Consider the following 22,355-nt stretch of genomic DNA (forward strand, 5'->3'; position numbering starts at 1 on the left):
AACGTATACAGCAAAAAAGGCAGCTTCTCTTAGTCCTTCCAGCAAATTAAATTCCAATTTTTTTCTCAAGTTATTTGATGTGCTATATTAGCTCTTGAGGGGCAAAGTTAAGATGGATAGAATTGATAAGGTTTTGAGAAAATTTTATTTTATCTTCGAGTCCTAAATATATTTACTAAATCTTATAACATGATGGTATGAAGTTCTAACGACATTGAATTTTTTTTCCTCCATTTTTGTATTGTATGTTTAAGGAGTTTCTTTGGTTTTATATAATGTAGGGTAAGTTATGGTCAAGCTTAAAGGTACATGTGGAATTCAATTAACATTCGTCTAGAAGCTCTCATTCGAGGTGGAGTTTTCTTGCTTGTTTCGCTACACTTACCTTGTGCATGATTTAAATTATGAAATAGATGTTATGGAAAATAAAATTAATTTTAATTTTATCTTTACTCTTCCTGCTTGATTATTCCTTATTATATTGTTTGCCCTTTTATTCTTAAATTAATTCTTATCTTGGTTGTTTTTTTTTCTGAGATCTATAATAAATTAATAAAGTAAAATTTTAATTATAACAATAGTCTAGCTCCATACTTTTAGGAGCTACTCTAACTCAGTTATTAAATAATAAAATACTATATGCAACACTTATATTTAGAGTTTTGGATTCTACACTTTGAAAGAGATGCATTATCATTTGATAATAAATTGTCAAGATAATAAATGTAGCACATAAAGTATAGAGATTTGACTTCGTCCTCTAAGAATTACGTGATTACTAATCTTGAGCTTCGATTTTGCTCTTTAAGGGTTTGTGTGATTATTTGTAACATCGAGCAGTGGACTCCTTGTACAAAGAAAACTCTTGAGTTTTTTTTAGTGTTTATGGACTTTGGTTAAATTGAGATAATTTTTTCTCACGGGGTGGATTGTAGGTCATTCACCTTATTTTTATGTGAGGCACCTCATGGATTGGATTGCAGGTTATTCACCTTATTTTTATGTGAGGCACCTCATGAGATGGATTGCAGGTCGTTCATCCTATTTTTATGTGATGCACTTTTCAAGTGGATTGCGGGTCATTCATCCTATATATTTGTGTTTGTATATGTGCATTCACATGATGCATTTCGTATTGGGTGGATTATGGGTCGTTCATCCCATTGACATATGATACATCTCTTTCGGGTGGATTACATGTCATTCACCCAATCTATGTATGTATATGTGCATACATATGATATATTTTGTTACGAGTGGATTGCATGTCATTCACTCTCATAGATGATGTATCCTTCTTGGGTGGGTTGTAGATACTCACCTTGAAATTTTCATTTATACATGATATGTTCATATTAAGTGAATTGTAGATCGCTCACCTTGAGATTTTCATTTATACATGACATGTTCATATTAGGTGGAATGTAGGTGGTTCACCTTTACTTATACGACACATCTTTATTAAGGATATTACATGTTGTTCACCCACTCAATATATTATGTTGAGTGTCAGATAAAATAAGACTATAATGTGAGCAATGTTGGAAAATAAAAAATTAAGGAGAACTGATGAATATAATTAAGAAGACATGTAAATGACGATATCAAGGAAACATACATGATAAATTATGTTGTTGTCCTTTTTATTATATTTTCATGCACATCTCTTTTATCTCCACTTTGTACTTTATGTTCACTCTCCCTTTTCTTTGACCCCCAAGTTAATTGTTATAGTTCACGCGCGGCGAGCGAAACTAGTGTCGCGGCAAACCTAGTTCGTGCAAAACGTGACAACATGGTATTAGAGCCTAGGTTTAGGGGTGTGTTAGAACATGTAGAGTTAAAGTCACTCTATGCATATGTATGCTCAGTTAAATCCTCAAGTTGACCTCGCGCTCAGTGAGACATCTTGAGTTTATTTTATAATTACTAATTCGAGTCTTGATAATAGTTTAGCAAGTAGAGTTGATCCATCTCATTGTTATGAATGCGTTGCATTTGTGAATCGGTTAAATCAGACATGTCTAGTTTCTATTTTGAGAGCCAAAATTTGATTTATGATTGATTTTATAGATGTGTCATGCATTGCTCTAATCTAGTAAAATACATTATACTACTGTTACTATCCTAAATTGTCTTGTGTATTTTCTAGATTGGATATTTTATGTGAACAAATGCGATGTTAGTTAGTACTCTGATGGAATGTTGTAGCCCTAGCTCTAGATTGAGTCTTCCTCGAGAACTAACACAATCTTGGTGAGCATTTCGATCGAATGATCGTGACTTGGCTAGATGAAACCAAAAGACTAAGATGTTGAAAATCGGAGATGGCTAGAGAGGGGGGGGGGTGTGAATAGCCTCCTTTCGTAAATCGATTTTCTCCTACAAACGGGTTAGTACGCAGCGGAAAAATAGAAAACAAGAAGAAATCAAGAGAGACATAAGATGTATGAGGTTTGGGGATAATTTGCCCCTACTCCTCGGCGTGTCCGTAAGGTGGACGATCCCTTGATCTTCGGTAGATCGAACCCCGGATGAAACCGGCTATATGAATCTCCTTCTCGGTGGAGTGACCTCTCCACAACCAATCTCACAAATATATGTGTTAAGCACAGAGATTATAGAAGGAAATCAAAAACTGAGGCAAAACAATACAAGCTTATAGCACAGCCTCAAGAGATGGATCACAGACTCAAGCAAGGCTTCCCGAGAGCAAGACGGCACCACCTCAGGAGAAAGCTTCAAAGAAGATTGTTAGCAAGCAAGAGAGCTCAACCAGCACAAGCACACACAGCTTAGGGTTTTCCGAGAGCCTCTCTTCTCCTTCCTCTCTTCCTTTTTAACTAACGTCCTTTGAGTCCACTGCACTGATCACCTGATCATTCTCTGGTGTAGCTCAGAGCGCCGTTGCTTTGTCTTTTACCTGAAACTATGAAAGCCAAAGCTCGACAAATACTGTCAAGATAGAAAGCATTCCCTTGACTCTTCCTATTCTTCACCAAATTCAAACTCATCTGCAAGGATCAAAGACATTAGCATAGCAATATCAGAAAAGAGACAGAAATCAGAGCAGAAACCTGAACACGATCAGAAATACCTTAATCGATCGAACAATCGATTAAACTTCGTAATTCTCTCCTCTACAAAGCGTGTAATCGATCAACCAGTCGATTACCCAAGATCTTAATCGATCACCTGATCGATTAAGGCATGGTAATCGATCAGGTGATCGATTACCAGACGCTAATTCAGTTCCTCAATAAACTTGTAATCGATCACCTGATCGATTACAGTTCACCATAATCGATTTCCCAATCGATTATGGTACGTTCTGTGGGTTTTGCGAATTCTCATAGAATGCATGGTAATCGATCATCAGATCGATTAACAGGTTAACGCTGGTCTCACAGAATGATATGTAATCGATCACCAGATCGATTAAAGGTCTGTAATCGATCATCAGATCGATTAACCAACTTACCTTGATTAATCGATTCACTGATCGATTAAACCAAGCTAAACTTTAAGTCTTGATCAGGTTAACTTGGGTCTCACCCAAGCCAACCGCGCTGGATCACGTAATCAAAGAACAAGCTTCCAGGCCTCCTGTGATACTGATACGGTCCGAAGACAGGTTACCATGCCTTCTCCGACCATGGTCCGGTACAGAGAACGAGCTACCGAACCCTCTCTGACCTAGTCCGGAGAACGAGCTACCGAGCCCTCTCCGACTCCATCTGATCCAGAGAACGAGCTACCGAGCCCTCTTTGACTTAGTCCGGAGAACGAGCTATCGAGCCCTCTCCGACTCAATCCGATCTAGAGAACGAGCTACCGAGCCCTCTCTGACTTAGTCCGGAGAACGAGCTACCGAGTCCTCTCCGACTCTATCCAGTCCAGAGAACGAGCTACCGAGCCCTCTCTGACCTAATCCGGGAGCTACCGAGCCCTCTCTGACCTAATCCGGAGAACGAGCTACCGAGCCCTCTCCGATCTTATTCCGTCATCGATCAATCTGAATATATAATTAAAATGAACTTAAATTGTTGTCAACATCAAAACAACAATCAGGACAAAACTGCATCAACATAAGAGATGTATGCTCTTTAGTGATGGGAAACACTAGAAAATCCGTTCCGATGAATTCTTGCAGAACAAAATTTTTTTCAGAAATGGATTTAAGTTGCCCTCATAGTCGATCAAACAAAGTTTAATCGACGCTTTTAGATCATTGGGCTCTTGTGTTTGATTTACAGGATCCAAGATAAAAGGAATAATTTATTTAAAGCGGAACAATAAATTTGTACCTTTTCTTCGGGATGTCTAGAAGGAGTAGATGACCCCTTGATCTTCTGCTGTATATCCTCTCCTCTTCTCGAACGTTGTGTAGACAACGATCCTTCGAGATTTCTCCACCAAAACTCTTCTTCCGAAGGCAAACAAGCAAGGAGTAAGAACCCTCCTTTCCTTCTCTTATTTCTCTCCTTCCTTCTTCTTCTTGCCGCCGGCCCTAAAGGGGAAAAGGAGCTTGGAGCGCCGGCCCTTAAGGAGCAAAGGGAAGGAAAGGAAAGGAGGAGGAGGAGGTTGGGCGGCGAAAAACAAGAGGGAGAGCTTTAAGGGGGGCGACGACCACTTCAAGGAGAAAGGGAAAATATTTCTCCAAGAACTTAATTCTCTTCTCCTCTTGCAAGCCCTCCTTTATATAACTAAGCCATCATGGAAATTTAAGAAAGATTCTAATAAATTTTCTTATCCATATTTATTTAGAAAAATTTAATAAAATATTTAAGAAGAATTTATTAGAAACAATCTAATAAATTTATCTTATCTAGATTTATTTAGAAATAAATCTCTTAATAAGATTTTATTAGAAAGAATCTAACAACCTTATATATGATTTTTAGCCTTATTTAACGTTCATCTACTTGTAATTCATTGCATATAATCTACTTTATCACACCTTATTCTTTAGTTATTACATGTTTCTACTCTTTTGCTCGAAGATCTGCTCTTCGTATATTTTTGATTGACAGGATGTGATTCAAAGCTAAAATGATGTATATTTGATGGTGGAACAAGAAGTGATAAGAGACACGCACTAGCCATGCTCATCATCATGGGCGGGTCTCCTACGCAACAGACACGAAGAAATAGAGGAAAAGTAACAACAGAGCAAACACGGTCGTGCTTCACATTTATAGGACTCAGACATGGCCTAGCCATGCCAGAAGGCACGACCGTGTCCCTCCTACAGATTTAAGATAGCTCCAGGTCGTGCCCTCATCCAGAGCTAACCAGACCATGGGCCGTGCCTACAAGGCACGACCATGTCCCCGTACCAGAAGCCCAAGTTGTTGGAGTCGTGCCTACAGGCACGACCGTGCCCCATTTTTCCAGAATGAACCAACTTGGGGTCGTGCCTACAAGGCATGACCATGTTTCACTTTCAGAGAAGGTCCACATTAGGGCCGTGCCTATTTTCCAGAGGAAGACCAGCACAAGGTCGTGCCGATGGAAGGCTTAAGGCATGCTTCTGGGCCGTGCCATGAGACACGGTCATGTGGCACATGGAGCCTATAAATACTTCTTTTTACAACCCTTTTGGGTCATCATGGGATCTAGGGAAACCCTAAGGTCTTGGTTTTGGGGGCGTCGCCTCCCCACTCTTGGGGAGCCTATAAACACTTCATCTTCACTGATCCATCCTACTCCAGAATGAGAAGATCTTCCAAGGATGTCTGAGCTTCAAGATAAGTCCTCCCCTCTCTTATGGATGATAATTTTCTTGCATAATTATTGTAATATTCTTGTAATAGAGTAGATTTTTGAGTTTAGGATGTAGGATGAACATTAACGTAATGATGGTGATGTAAGAACTAATTCATGTTATTTTTTCCCCTATTCTATGAAGTGTTTACACTTGTTTCATGTATTGTGTGCCTTGAACGTGTTTGATGTTATGTTTGTGTGAGCGCATGTACATGATTATGAGGGGTAGATTACTGTGTAGGGAGATCTTAGGATTATATGACCGGGGTGCCTTGTGACAGAAGGTGAACCTTTAACCAGACTTTTTGAAGTGATTCCTACATAGTGGTAAACCCCCATAAGGGATAGCTAATGGCTGGTGACCACTAGGACAAGGTCCTTAATAGGAGTACTTGGTGACAGAGGGTATGACATTTGGATCGTATGACCGGGGTGCCCTATGACAGAGGGTGAACATTTAATCGGACTTTTTGACGTCACCTTTACTGGAGGGCTACCACATAGGACTTCAAGGTCAAATGCCAACGTAGCCTGATGAGGTCAAGTTAGTATCTTAGTTAGCATCCCTACAAGGTGGTAAACATGAAGTGTGAGGGAGTAAACATGGATTAGGGACATTACCTAGTATTGATGTGAATCCGAAATCCTAAACTTATCCATCTCATCTCATAAATCCCCAAGCTAATCAATCTCTCCCTACCATACCCATAATCCTCAACCTTTTCACTTCCTTTAGAATCTAGACAACTAGCCTTGTGACATCACTATAGATATCAACAGTCCTTGTGGATTCAACCTTTTTATTACTTGACGATAGTCGTATACTTGCGAGTGCAGATAGTGACCATGCATAACACATGTGCATGCATTTGTTGGTAGTTATTTTCTGCATGGATGGTTGTTGTACTTGTTGTTATATGATTGTGGTTGTTGCACTTGTTGTTATATGATTGTTGTATAGTGTGACATGACATGCATTATTCTCGTAATTGCATGATACCTATTAGTTGTACGTTGTATATTGAACTTATTCATTATGTACCGTATAATATCCTGTTGTTTTCTTATATATATATATGTTGTGCACTTCTATTCAAGTATCCACTGAGTATGTATACTCACCACCCAGACCCTGAGATTTTCTTTTCTTTCTCCCCAGGTAGCAGATAAGAACGTTGATTAAAACCTGGAGGTCTGCCAAACTGCCCCTATGTCACAGCAATAGGAGCATTCTGTTGATTTATGTCGTATGTTTTTGTTGGACTGTATTGGATATTTGGTTTCAGATTTATGTGTGTATCTGTAGTTTGCACTTATGTTCAAATTGTATGGATTTGAGCCTTGCACTTATGTGGACTTGGATCTTGTTATGATTCCGCTGCGTTGTTGCTGGTTTCGTAGACTTGTAGAGTTTATCATTATTTTGTTGTGATGCTTTTTGATTTATATGTGTTGTTATGTGGTTATGCATGTGTTTGGATTGGTGAGTGGCCATGTGGGCCACATTTCATATAGTTAGTAGTTAAAATTCATGTATTGTATTGTTGATCGGTCCTATGGGCCTTATGTATCAAGGAAAGTTGAATTGTTACATGGGAGATGCTACTAAAATTTTTCGGGTGGCTGTCTCCTGAGGTGTGACAATTGTTTTGGTATCAAAGCCTAAGGTTTAGAGTTTCTTGTTCATTTGTCATTGCATTTTTGGTTTATTTGATATCAATTATTTTGGTATCAGAGCAGGTTAGGTTAAACCTTAGGTTTTGAGGTTCATATTCAAGTTTCTTTCAGATTTATTGTCGTATTTTGGTTTATCTGATACCATTGTTTTGGTATCAAAGCATGGTTGCGAAATCCATTTTAGGTTTTTGCTGGATTTGTTGTTGGATTTTTGGTATATATGATACCAATTATTTTGGTATCAGAGCATATTCAGTTGAGTCCTAGGTTGCAAAGTCCATATTATTTCTTTGGATTTTTTGTAGTATTTTTTATTTATTCGATCTAGATTGTGAGATGGGATGCACAGTGACATGATCTCTCCAAGTGGTTGTAAGTTACCTTTTATATCTGATTCAATTCTAGAAATTCATAGTAGTTATGTTAGCAGGTATTATTTAATTATCTTATGGCTCCTGTATAAAATCGAGGGCGTGGTTGACCACCAAGACGATCTGCTACACCAGTGGAGTGTAGATAGTCGGGAGCAGACCCATAATCCTCTAGTTAGGGGACAAGGTTCTCGAGTTTAGGAGATGATATATAGCTAATTCAACTTTTTTCGCCTCGGTACATGTGAATTCTTTTGGTTGATTTTCTACAAAATGACTTAAATTGTTGGGTATATTTAGAAGTGAATGTATTATTAGACTTGATGTTAATCATTAAGATAGTTGGGAAGAGAAAACCATTTTCATAGTAAACAATTTTATAATTATGGACAGTGAGAATGCAATCGTGAGGAAGATGAATTAAGTCAAACTAGCCAAGGATTAAAGCATATACATAATTTTTCATGAGATAGGTTTTGAAGGATGAAGTGATGAAAGTTTTAGTAGGTTGGGAAGTGCATCTTAGTGTCTACATGTTAATTAATATATGCTTTAGCTATATATATACATATATTCTTTTTGGTTGTATATGTTAATAGAAATATTGGGGCTCTGGTAGATATTGGTTGAGACAAAGAGGAGATTTAGTTCTTTAAAATTGATTAGACCGCAAAAAAAAAAAAAACTGAGATTTTGCGTGAAAAAGTTAATTGTCATAGTGTTAAGCAAAAAGTGGCCCAGAAGTGGAGGTTATTGTTAGGAAAATGTATATGACTTAATATTCAGAAGACACTTTTTGCATTCAAGATGGAAGGTTTAGTCCATCTCCACAGCTGATTAATGGGAATACAATATTTGTATGGCAACATAGCCTATATCTTTGTCTTATGTAGTGTAGGATGACCATGTGTTTCTGTGTTTAAGGAGCATTAGGTTAGAGTTCACCACTAATCCTTTAACTTGTGCAATGCCTCCTATCAAATGTTGTGCATTCTTTTTGAAGAGTTCCAAACATTCTGACGAGTTGAATTAGAGACTTGATTTATTACCATCGGGTGTTAGCTTTCTTCTTTCTTTAGCACACTTCTTGGCTGCTTTCAAGTGTTTTGTCTGTCATTCAATATGAATATTGATGCATCTGGGTACAAATTGTTAGTGCAGAAAGCACTAGCAGATCGAACCAGAGTTTTGATTATGGAACTAGGATCAAGTTAAGTATGTGGTTTGGCTAACCAAGTTGAACTGAGCTTACAGGAAACAGGTTAAGTCCTAGTGCTGCTAGACATGAAGTCTTGGCAGAGTCAAAGTGCATCAGGTAAAGTCTGGACTTGGTTAGGAAGACCAAGTTGCAGTAGAAGTCTGGGCTTAGTCAAGAGGACCAAGCTGCAGCAGAAGTCTGGGCTGATCAGGAGGATCAGTTGTAGCACAAATCCTGGGGGGGGGGGGGGGGGCAAAGACAGAGTCGAACACAAAGTCCAACGAGTCAAGAGGACTCAGTTGGCAGTCAGGTAAATTCTTCCGAGGGAAGTGGGTGAGGACGCGTTCCCAAGAGGAACATTAGACGTCAGTCTAACCCAGGGTCTCACTGGAGATCCGAAGTTAAGACTTATAGTTGGTTCGATGAATCAACTTAATCCTTTACATGTTACTATTTTAGCTAACATCTTTTGCAGGAAGGAAAAGTCAGACGAATGCGAACTTCAGACAAAAAGTTGAATTTTTGGGTCTGGAGTCGACTCAGATAGGTTCTGGAGTCGACTCCAGCCGAGTCAGCTGGAATCCGGAAGTTTGCGCGTCGACTTTCCGCCAAATAAGCCTGGAGTCGACTCAGGTGAGGTTTTGAGTCGACTCAGGGTCAAGACTTATCAACGCTGCTGCCACCGCGACTGGAGTCGACCCAGAAGTCAATCAGAGTTGACTCAGGAAGGATAACGGGCGAAGACGATAAAAATTTATCTGCCACGCAAGTTGGAGTCGACTCAGATCTACATCTGAGTCGACTCAGCAAGGCTATATAAGGAGCCCACGACCAACAACCGAGACATTCACTTCCAATGCCTCCGAACTCCGTTCTCGCGACTCCCGAGCCCTGCATTTTCGACGTCGGTGCTGTACCTGCACCAAGCTACTCAACTTCACACCGAGGCACCGAATTCTACTTCCGGGGAGCGACCGAAAAAGCCAGAAGTTCGGTAAAAAGCAAACTCTGTATTTCCATTCATTTAATAATTGTAATCGGGTTTTGTATCGTTTCTTTCAATACACTTGCTGCCGTAAAGGGGCAAGTGTCTTAATGGATTGCCCAAAGTAAACGGTCAAAGATCGTGGGCCTTGAAGTAGCAGCGTTGCGCTGTGAACCAAGTAAAAATAAACGTGTCATTTACTTACTGCATATTTTACGTTTCTGCATCGTTATCGATTTTTAGTTTTCGAATCGTTCGAAGATTTATGAAAATCGAAAAGCGTGCAACGCGCTATTCACCCCCTTCTAGCGCGTATTTCGATTCTACAATTGGTATCAGAGTGGGGGTTTCTTGAAAATAGTGCAACCACTGATTCAAGACCGTTTTTTGATTTTTTGATTTTTTCATTTTCACTTCTCCCACACTACTAACCAAGACCAAGTCTTGGAACAGTTTTCTTTCTCTTTCTTGTGTGCTAGATAAATGGCCCACCAAGAAGGCTTTAGCACCGCAAGACCACCTCTCTTCTTAAGTGACGACTTTCCATAGTGAAAAACCAGAATGGAATGTCATCTGAAGACTCAGGTGGAAATGTGGATTATCATCCAGACGGGATTCACAATCCCAACTGGTAGTGATAATCAACCACAATCTTGCGAGCTCTAGGATGCCGCCATGATGCGATGTATTTGTATGGGAATTATTTGTTATTTACATTTTCCCTTTTATTTATTTGTGTCACTTACACCCATCAAAATTAATTATTTATTTATTACCAAACCTCTTATTATCGCCTTAAATGGTATAGGGAGGTCCGGGTCGTTTCTCTCGGACTCAATGATTGAATGTTTATTCTAGACATTTGATGCAATGGTTTTATTATGTTTTATTCATTAAATTTGCAAATGAAGATCCAATTAAATCTACAAAATACAGATGTTATTACTACAACATGTACAGACATACAATATAAATTTCATACATGCATTATACAACAACAATGTTCATCATACAACCAACCTAAAACCTACAACATGAATTCTACAAATCTTACATCATATACAATTAATTTAACATACACATATAATCTTTTATACAATTTGATACAACAACTAGATTACAATAATCTACAACCAATTACAATCCATAATTCATTGTTCACAAGCATTAATATAATCCACAACACAACAAGCTCTCATTTACATAATCTACAATCATGAATTCTGAATCATACAACAACAAATAACATAGCATACAATCTAAAATAATTTCACAGCACTTTATTCATATCATAAATCCATTATACAAAAGCTATTTACAAGTGATCACACTCACTACATATCCTATAGCCGGCTAACAACCTTCCCAAACAACTCAAGTTCAACATCAAAATTACCATGGTTCACCATACAATACAAATTACAAATTGATATTCAATCCTAAATCACATCAGCATTATATCATTCAATACAAACCCACATCAATAGCATACTACTCAACACATTTTACAATTAACCATCGCACCTCATCAGAATTATGCTACAACTCAACAACATTCCCAACACAAGATCATGGAACCCTTCAATGCACAACAATTCACACATAGAGATCCTTATTCGCTCAGTTAACAGAACAACATCCTTACTTATCCTCCCAATCGAACAACCTAACAAGATCACAGCATAATCGTTAAAAATAGATAAAAATCAATGACAGAGGCATAACACATCAACAAATATGGTGTCCTTGAATTGTATAGCTCACAATAGAGACCAAACTACACTAACATTAGAAGTTAAGTTAGAAATTTAAGTTGGAGTTAAGGTTAGAATTAAGGTTAAGTATTTACAAATTAAAGCTAGGTTAGGGTTAGAATCATGGGGGGTTTTCGATTTCAAAGCTAACAGAAATAGAAAACATACTAAATGAAATAGAAACCGAGAACCAAAGATGACAGTGGGTTAAGAATTCTTCCCTTTCCAACCCGGCACAGAACAGTAAACCACAACCCTTCCAGCTGCTAGCCTTTGTTTTGCATTGATCAGAAAAGGAAGATGGTGGCTGATGGAAGCTCGCGCCGCCCCTATTCAGAACCGAACAGAGCCAACGCACCAGAAGGGGAAATCACGCCGGTGAAGATGGATCTCGCCGGAGAAGTCACTCACGGCGAGACACGAATGGAGCAGCGTAGGCGAAAGCGTCCTCCTCCATCCTTCGTCCCTGCTGAAGTCACAGACAAGGAGTTAGAACAAGAAGAAGAAACCTTACCTTGCTGATTTTCCGGTGACCATGGAGATGGACGGTGGCCGGCGACTCCTTGCTGAAATCACAGACAAGGGATCAGAGAACTGCTCCGCTGAAATCACAGACGGAGCTCCCTTCGGCAAATCCGTGAGGAGAGGCGGTCGGTGTTCATCCTCTAGCTGTTGTCGACGTTGGTCGGAGAATAGAGGCGGCGACAAGACGGATGGAAGCTCGCGACGGCGGGAGCTCGAAGACACTGTCGCGAGAGAGAGGAGAAGAAAGTCGGGAAAACCTAATCGCGAGCTCCTCTGCTGAACCGGCGTTTTGCCCTTTTAAACACCTGTGAACCGGCTGTTTGATTGAACCGGACCGGTGCCAGGATTTGAACCAGTTTTATTTGACTGGGCTGGGCTGGGCTGGTTAATGCATTGGGCTTGAGCTGAATTTGGGTTTGAGTCAAATTGAGCTAAGGTTGAGCTGATTTCAATGGTTGAACCGATTTAAACTTTGGATCTTGATTAAATTAAGCCAATTGATTTGAACTTTGATTTGTGGTTGAACAAAATTTGTTGAATTGAGCTAAATTCATCTTTGAACCGCATTCGAGTTGAACCATCAGCTTGAACCAAGTTGATTTCGAATCTGATTGAACCAAATTGAATCCGAATTGACCCGGACTTGAATCAAAATTGCAATTGAACCCTCCAATTATTATTCCTTTCATTCTAATTCCTACAAAATCAAAGATCATAAAAAAAAATTAATATCAATAAATACCAAAAATTTATGAGAAAATAGAATGAAGACATAATTTCACCCAAAATAAGAATTAAGCTCAACAAACCCAAATATGACATGAAATGCGATCAAGAAAGTCCAAAATAAACCCTAATTAACCCTATCAAGCTCGAGGCCACGGCTAAGAAATGAGGTTGAACCTGAGGCTTCTCCTTTGTAAAGCAAGAAATTATAATTGCATTCAAGGACCATAAGTGCCAAGGTTGCATATAACTTAGAGGTGATATACAGGGAGACATGGGAGATAGTCAATTCACCGTTAGTCTGTGGTGTGGTGATAGGAAGAATTTTCCTTCATCATATAGCTTGATTGTGAGCACATAAAGGAGATTTATAAAAGTAGCTAGACATCGTTCTAATTCTCGTCTAGCTACCTAATGATTATCTTCCTGGCTTCTCTAGTGATACGGCGGAGGCTTCACCTAGTAGTCAAAATCTTGCCCCAGTCAATATAAGAGAGGAGGTGGTATAATGGATGGGGACGGTGGGGTCTTGGTACAACGAAGTCATAAGGGTCCCACTCGGTAGCCAAAGTCTCGCCCCGGTCAATATAGGAGATGAGGTGGTAGAATGGACGAGGATGATGGGGTTCTGGTACAACGAAGTCATAAGGGTCCCATTTGGTAGCCAAAGTCTCACCCCGGTCAATATAGGAGATGAGGTGGCAAGATAAAAAATCAGTGAGCCTCACCGCTGTTAATGGACTAATTCTTCTGCAAAAAGGTGGATCGGCCACCTTAGGACCAACTCAATCCATATAAATCCCACATCCGTCACTTGGCATGATCATGCAGCCCCCGCGGCTCAATATTTCCCCTGCCTCAGCAGACTAGCCACCTCAGCTCTCCCGCGGCTCAGTCCTGTGGTGGTTCGGTCATGCAGCCCCCGCGGTTCAATATTTCCCCGGCCTCAGCATACTAGTCGCCTCAGCTCTCACGCGGCTCGGTCCTGTGGTGGTTCGGTCATGCAACCCCTGTGGCTCAATATTTCCCCTGCCTCAGCAGACCAGCCGCCTTAGCTCTCCCTCGGCTCGGTCCTGTGGTGGTTCAGTCATTCAGCCCCCGCGACTCAATATTTCCCCTGCCTCAATAGACCAGGCGCCTCAGCTCCCCGCGGCTTAGTATTCCCCCTGCCTCAGCAGACCGGTTATCCCAACTCTTCAGCAGCCCTGTTATATGGTAGTTCAACCATTCCGCTATTCTGCAATTCCTCACCTCGTCTAAATGACCCCAAACCCCGGCGCTAGAGGACAAGCAAGCATGAGACAGGAGCGAGAGAGTGAAGGCGGTTACTAAGTTGACAGACTTGGTTCCCTAGATCCTCTCCTGCGCTCCTAAACGATCGAAGGACAAGAATACTCTGCACCAAAAGTGGTTACGAGGTTGCAGGTTTGGTCTCCTAGATGCCCTTTTTATGGTTAATTTGTCAGCAGATGGCAGAGTCTGTCCCCCCTAGTGTGACAGGCACTGGGCCTAGGATAGAGGTATGTCCCTGCATATCATATATATATATATATATATATATATATATATATATATATATATATATACAGAAGCGCTATCCTGAGCGCCTCCCGCTGAGCTCCTGTGAGCGCCTGCCACGCTGGATTTTCCACGTCAGCGCTTAATTAAGCGCTCGCAATCCAGCTTCGCTCGACCACGGCCGCGTGACCCTGACCCACTGCGCGGGATCTTCGCCAAAAATCTCGAACTGCTGCGTTGCGATTCAAAACCCTAACCCACTGCCGCGTGACCCTGCTCTCTTCTCCCCTCGGCATCGCCGCCGATCTGCTCGCCCCTGCTCGCCTCGTGCCCGGTTGCACTGCTCGCGCACCGGCCTCGCCCCTGCTCACCTCGCGCCCGCTTGCATCTCTGTCTCTCTCTCGCGTGCGCCTCCGTCGTATCCGTCTCTGTCTCCCTCTGCCTCTCCGTCTCCCTCTCCCTCCCTCTCCGTCTCCATCTCCGTCTCCGTCTGGGGGAGGAGGAAGAGAACGCTGCTGAATTAAAGATCGAGGATGGTGAGTAATTTTCGTTCTTTTGGAATTAATATTGAATGTCTTTCCTGTCCTCTTTTGTTTTATAATTATCAGGCCTTTTTTTTACAAAGTCTCTGTTCGCCCCTGTATTAATAGACTGAATGTGAAAGTGTTTCACAAGGCAAAAGAGACAACAACAAAATGATGAAAGTGAAGGAGCACGATCTGGTTTGTAGGAGATCTCCCAGTGAGACATACAGGGGCGAACAGAGACTTTGTAAAAAAAAGGCCTGATAATTATAAAACAAAAGAGGACAGGAAAGACATTCAATATTAATTCCAAAAGAACGAAAATTACTCACCATCCTCGATCTTTAATTCAGCAGCGTTCTCTTCCTCCTCCCCCAGACGGAGACGGAGACGGAGAGGGAGAGGGAGAGGGAGACGGAGAGGCAGAGGGAGACAGAGACGGATACGACGGAGGCGCACGCGAGAGAGAGACAGAGATGCAAGCGGGCGCGAGGTGAGCAGGGGCGAGGCCGGTGCGCGAGCAGTGCAACCGGGCACGAGGCGAGCAGGGGCGAGCAGATCGGCGGCGATGCCGAGGGGAGAAGAGAGCAAGGGCGGTGACGAGGGGAGAAGAGAGCAGGGTCACGCGGCAGTGGGTTAGGGTTTTGAATCGCAACGCAGCAGTTCGAGATATTTGGCGAAGATCCCGCGCAGTGGGTCAGGGTCACGCGGCCGTGGTCGAGCGAAGCTGGATTGCGAGCGCTTAATTAAGCGCTGACGTGGAAAATCCAGCGTGGCAGGCGCTCACAGGAGCTCAGCGGGAGGCGCTCAGGATAGCGCTTCTGTATATATATATATATATATATATATATATATATATATATATATATATATATATATATATATATATATATATATATATATATATATATAGGTAAAAACTCTCTCTGTACTCTCACAATTACTACTGTTCTTTCTTTTTCTCACTCGGGTACTTACTGACTCGAGCGTCGAAGTGGCCTGTTGGGAATCCCCGGCACCCACTTAACCCCTTTGGTTTCAATCTGTGTCGTAGGTCTCGAGGGGAGGCATAGCTGGACCAGTTGAGGTGACATAATCTTGACTGGCATTTTGACCATTAGCAGGATCTAGCCGGAACAAATTGGCGCCATCTGTGGGAACATTTTTGAACTAGAATTTAAGATGGTTAATACTAGACGCACCGCCGACAACCGAGAGTCGATCGAGGAAGGAAACTAGGAGGACCTTATCACAATATCCTGCGCGGGTCTACATCAGATGATTCATGACATTATAGCCACAATGTTGCGCGGAGAACAACTTCCACCTCCCCCGGCATATGCTGCCAATGCCCCTCTTGAGGGGCAAAGGCCCTTGCCTGTGGATGAAGGATTGCTACCTTGTTGCTCTACCAACCGAGGTGGGGACCATACTAAAGCAGATTCCTTGGGCTTATCACGATATCCCGCGCGGGTCTTTAAATTCCATAAATGCCATAAATTAATGAAAATTACAATAAAGATCATAAATTCATCCAAAATAAAGAAATAGCCCCAAATCCCTATTTATGGTATGAAATGCGGTCCAAACCGGTTCAATCTAACCCTAATTTATCCGCAGAAAATGTCACTCATCACCCGTGCATCTAGCTTACCATTTCATTGGACTTCATTGTGAAAGATTGTAGTTATCCAACCAAGAGATCTCTCTTGGCTGTTCTCGATTTACTTAAGCCCTCATTGAGTTCAATGAGCTTCTCCCAGAGGTCCTTAGCCAAATCGAATGGACCGACCTTGCTCAGTTGCTCTTTGAAAAGTCCACACTACAGGGTAGTCGTGGCTTTCGCATTTGCTTGTGTCTTCTTGCAGGTGTCTTTAGACCAATCTCTTGTAGGAAGAGGCACTCTAGAAGCATCCCTTGGTTTCTCAAAATCATCTATAATACTAAACTAGTTGTCAATGTCATTCATAAGATAGTACTCCATCCTACCTTTCCAATTGTTAAAATCATTACCGTCGAAGTAGGGAGGTCGTGCGGTGTTGTATCCCTCTTGAAACGTCATTGAAAGTTTCTCGGTTGAATGTTGATTCTTCTGGAGAGTACCCGCTCTGATACCACTTGTTGGGATCGGTGCATTTGCTAGAGGGGGTGAATAGCGATTCTTCGAGTTTTCTGCAAAGTTGTTAGCAGAACCAAAAATAAAATACAGAAAGAAGCACAATTGCTAATCCAGTTTGTTTATTTAGTATTCACCTCAACGAGGTGACTAGTCCAAGGATCCACACACACAGACAACCTTTTCCACTATGAAAATTCTCCTTTTCAAAACATGCTTTGAAGGTGGAGAAACCCTCACAAAATCAGTCTCTTCCTTTCAAAAGATGTAAGTGAAGTTTGAGGAAGAAGAAGAGAGTTTTATAGAGTCAGAGTTTTGGCAGAAAGATAAGAAATGAACTGTTATTTTTCTTCGGCGTCGACTTCTATATTTATGTATTTCCATACATCAGTCGACTGATGGGCTTCAACGACTCTTTAATCTGCATTTAATTAGCCAACTGTCACCCCAACAGTAGTCTATCAGTCGACTGCACCATCACCAATCGACTGATGCCAGTCGACTAATGAACTTGACTGATTTTTCTATTTAGTCATAGTACTGATCCATCTGAAACTTCTGTGTGTGCTTCTGATCAACCATCAGTTGACTGCATCAACAGTGCTAGTTGGCTGATCAAGCTGAAACTCCCCTTTCAGTTTCTTCTTCAGCTCTTAGCTTTGATGCAAGCCTTCAAACGCCTTCCACAAGTCTCATGTCCTTCCTTGCACTAGCTTGAGATGTTTCCCTCAGCTTCGTCGTGCTAAGTCTTCCTTTGCCAAGAGGTCACGCCTCCGAGACTTCATCCTTTGCCAAGAGGCCTCGCCTCCGAGACTTCTTCCTTTGCCAAGAGGTCACGCCTTTGAGACTTCACCAAATGCCAAGACTCCATTCTTGGACTTACTGTGGACTCAATGTTAGATTTGAGAGGTGTCCTAAGGCAATCGCCTTACAGTTATACTATTTATTTGATAAATAGCAATTCACTATTTGAGTGCACATTTCATATGTGTTTAATTGGATCTTAAACTCAAATACTGAATGTCCGCAATACGATTCATAGCGTGAGAGAATTTGTGATTGGATCGCAACTAGTGAGCATCTCTACACGTGTAATTATGAACGTATTGAAATTATCCCTAGTCAAGGAATTGATGAGCGCGGACATCATCGATTCTGTCGAGACTAGCACGTTTTGAACTCCTTGGTTAGCCAAGCAGCTGATCTCACTGCTGTCAACATTAGATGTTGAGAGTTAAACGTGGATGCTGGTTAAAGGTAATCAGTTCATTGGAGTGACCTGCTTTGAGACTTCATATGGTTCGATATACATATGTCAATGAAGATCTCAGTGCAGCTTAAGTGCGAGTTTCCTTTGACTTGCGGTATTCAAGTCACCTTGGCCATAAAAGCTTATACTTTGACATCTTAAGTAAGCATCTCCAAGGAGGTGTGGATTCGAGATGATTGAGTATAAGTCGAAGTGCCCGAAGGTGTTTGAATAGCCCACAGAGGATTCACCGCTCCTTGAAAAAGGAGACGTATACCTTGCGGCCGCTTGTCAGGATTGTTACTAAAAGTCTTTGGCCAAAGCAATACATGTTAAGAGTATGAGTACTCTTGGATACGTGTACGAGTAACTTGAATCCACAGGACAAGAAAGCAGCTTGGGCTAGATGTGATGTAGTCAGCCTAGTGGGGACCGACACATAGACCATGTCCTGAACCAAGCGAGTATAAGACGGTGAAAGGAACGAGACACGTTTAACTAGAGCTGTTGAAAGGTTTAGAAGACGTTCTGGAATCAATCGTTGATTTTTCGATCAATTGGGGATCATGATATACTACTAGGTGTCACTCATGATCATTCCGTAATTAATGATTAATTATGAATGACCAACATAACCGGGAACCTATTGGGTCACACGCACAATAAGTTCTCCGAAGGACTTAAAACGAGTTTAAGAATTGGATTCTCAGGATGAGAGAAATAAAATCTGGTTGGACTAGACAAAGGACAATATGATGGAACTTATCTTACGAAGATGAAACGAATGAAACTGATTTCGTTCGAATCAGGGACCATTTGGTTAGTGAACCGAATGATTCAATATTGAACCGAATTGAACCAACTTAGTTTGGTTCGCGATGGAAGAAGTTTTGGCAAAACGCAAGAGATGAAAAGCTTCGTCTTGTGAAAACGAACTGAACAAAACTAGTTTGGATCAAATCGGAGGTCATTTGGTTAATGAACCAAGCGAACCAAAAGCGGTCCAATTTGCTACAGTAATTAGAATTAACTCGGTTCAGCCTAAACCTAATTAATTCTGATTTAACTCATGTAGCATCAGAAATAATCGTGATCATGTTTTTTCTCTCCTATTCTTTCTCTCCCTCACCGTGGCGCTGAACTTTTCCTCTCCACGTTCCGCTCCTTGCTGCTTCCTGTTCGCCGGAGTTGCAAGTGACAGCCGGCGGTGATGAGGATAGGAGGTGGGGCAAACCGCGTGTAAGCACGGTGATTTTAGAGTAGGATTGCGATTTTGGAGCAGTCTTCTTCCTCAAGAGCGTGATGCCCCTGTTCGATCTCTCCCTCAAAACCCTAACGGCGCCGATGCTTCTCCCTCCCGAGCGCGTGCCAGCCGCAGGGAAGAAGAAAACTGTAGGCTGAAGGAGCACCGCCGCCCCTGTGGATTTTCTCCTCGTCACGCACAGCAAAGATCTCCTCCTTCCGTGCAGTGCTTCCGGTAGTTGCAGCGTGGCTTGTCACGGTGAAGAAGCCGATCGGAGAAACAGAGTCGGTCATGACTCTTCCTCCCCGATGTTGCTGTTCTTCCTTCCACTGGTGGCGTTGCCCTCTTCTGATCGGAGATTGATAAGCAACCAGAGGAGCTGTTGCTGTTCTTCCTTCCACCGGTGATGTCCCCCTTCTTCTAATTCACCGGAGATATTGATGCTGCTGGAGGAGAAGCCGCCATGTTCTTGGTGTTTGGCTTGAGAGGGAGTTTTGTGAGGGAGATGATGAGGAGAGTCCTCTGATTTTCTGCCGTGTGAGAAGGGAGGAGAAGATTGTATTCTCTGTTGTTGAAATTGTCTTCAACCATCGGAGAAATTGTGTGCAAGTTAACTACTGAAAGTTTGTGAATCTTTCAGATAAATATTCTATCATTATCAGAAAAGGTTTCCGATTGCTTGTTCTAATTCGGCAATCAATAGTTGACCATCGAAACTACATCGAGAATATAATCCTCGATGATAGTTAGAAAGTCCCGGAATGATCGTGACATATGTTGTTGCGTGGTTTCCGGAATAAGGCTTCTCTCGATTCGATCGTCATCGATCATCGACTAGTACCGAAGACGATGACACGACTCGTGGCTTCCGAAGCCGTCCAGACGGGAGCTTGGCGTGGATCACCAGTAGAGGCGGGACTCGGACGAGGATCGCTCGATTGATTCATCACAGCTCAACATCGTCATCGCGAGGTACACGTTAGAATAATCTTTTATTCTACAAATTTTAATTGTGCAAGTAGAATAAATTTTATTCAGAAAATTTTAAATTTCTGCCATGCCTTGTATGCTGTTATTTCCACTTATGCATGCGTGTGTTATATGATAATAATTAGTTTAATTATCTGTATATTTCCGCTGCGCACGTTTTTGAAACGTGAGAACACGCGCATTGCACCAGGACGATCCCAACACTCTTCTGTAAAATGTGGATCCGTCACCTTAGCGGCCCCACACGGTCTGCCCCACGACCATCTGTGAGGAGGTAAATCAAAAAACTACAGTTGGTCATGACACTAGGAGGGTATTGCCTGGCTTCGCCAGGATTTGAACCCTTGCCCTCTTCTGCAAGTCTACTACGTCGTAACCAACTCAGCTATGATAGCTCAGTTGGTTGACCTCACACTTTGGAACTACTGACGATAGAATCATTTCATCAATCTGACTTCGTGCTCTCAATCGGCTATCAACTGGTGGGATCCATTGGACTATATTCTTTCAGTTCTGTGATTTTTAGGCGGTTTCTCACTTTTGAACCATTGACCTACACCCTAGGGGAAAGTCAGTTTAGGCAAAAAACACGGGGTTTATAAAAAGATTCCCAACTTGAACTCCTTTCCTTAGGGGAATTTCACTTTAGGCAAAAAACAAGGGTTTTTCAACTTTTTTTCAAACCCAGATGCAATCTCCCGAGGGAAATTCAAGTTTAAACAAAAAACACGGGGTTTCTCACTTTTGAACCAACTTATTGACATCTCCCGAGGGGAAATGAACTTTAGGCGAAAAACACGGGAAGTACAACTACTTAATTGAATGAAGAGCGACAGCTAAGTGCTGACCTAACAAGCTTTCCACTGCCAAGAGAAGCTCTACCATACGATTATTCCGGCTAGCCCTCACTTGCTGGCTTGAGAACATGCTGGAGGAATCACTCTAAATCTATAACATATAATAAAGATCGACCCCCAAGCAAGAGTCGAATATTAACTATGTGCATTTTTAGATTCCCTCTCTTCTACATAAAATTCTTTCACTCCTGTATTTCTCTACTGGACCCATTGCAAACCATACTACGTTCCACGAGCGACTCCTCTCGATCTATAATTCAAGTAATGGAAGGTACCGGGGATGAAATTCCCTACTTCCACGATAGGAAGCATAGCATGCCGGCCCTTCCTCGTCTCTTCCGAGTGAGACTGGTGGAGCACCTATATGAGCTCAACTTTTCCTACCTATGGTACCGAGTAGTCTTTTCTTTCCTCTTTCGTACGCATTCCATTCGGTGATCGCATAGCACCTTCTTTCTGAATGGCATGCGAGTGAGCTGACCCTCACTATTCTAATTGGCACTCCCGAGCCAGACTAATGGTCCCCGAACAAATATCTTTGGATTAATCTTCGCCCATCCTGTTGGGTTGTAAGGGTGCAAACATAGTCTCACATCTAAAGTACATGGAAAAGATCATGGGGTTAAAAGGATGGAAAGCATCTCCATTGGCATGAGGCCTTTTGGGGAGAGCCCAATAACAAAACCATGAGGGCTTAGGCCCAAAGTGGACAATATCATGCCATTGTGGAGATGTGGACATTCTTTAGACCCTACAATTGGTATCAAAGCGAGGTCGCTCTTCACCGGACTAAACGCCGGATGAGCCATGATCCAGATCTAACCATGTGGGGACCCTCGGGGAAAATAAAAGG

The sequence above is a fragment of the Curcuma longa genome, chromosome 3 (assembly GCF_044706935.1).
Source record: "Curcuma longa cultivar G26 ecotype Majalengka, Jawa Barat chromosome 3, ITB_CL_G26_1.1, whole genome shotgun sequence".
NCBI classification, from domain to species: Eukaryota; Viridiplantae; Streptophyta; class Magnoliopsida; order Zingiberales; family Zingiberaceae; genus Curcuma; species Curcuma longa.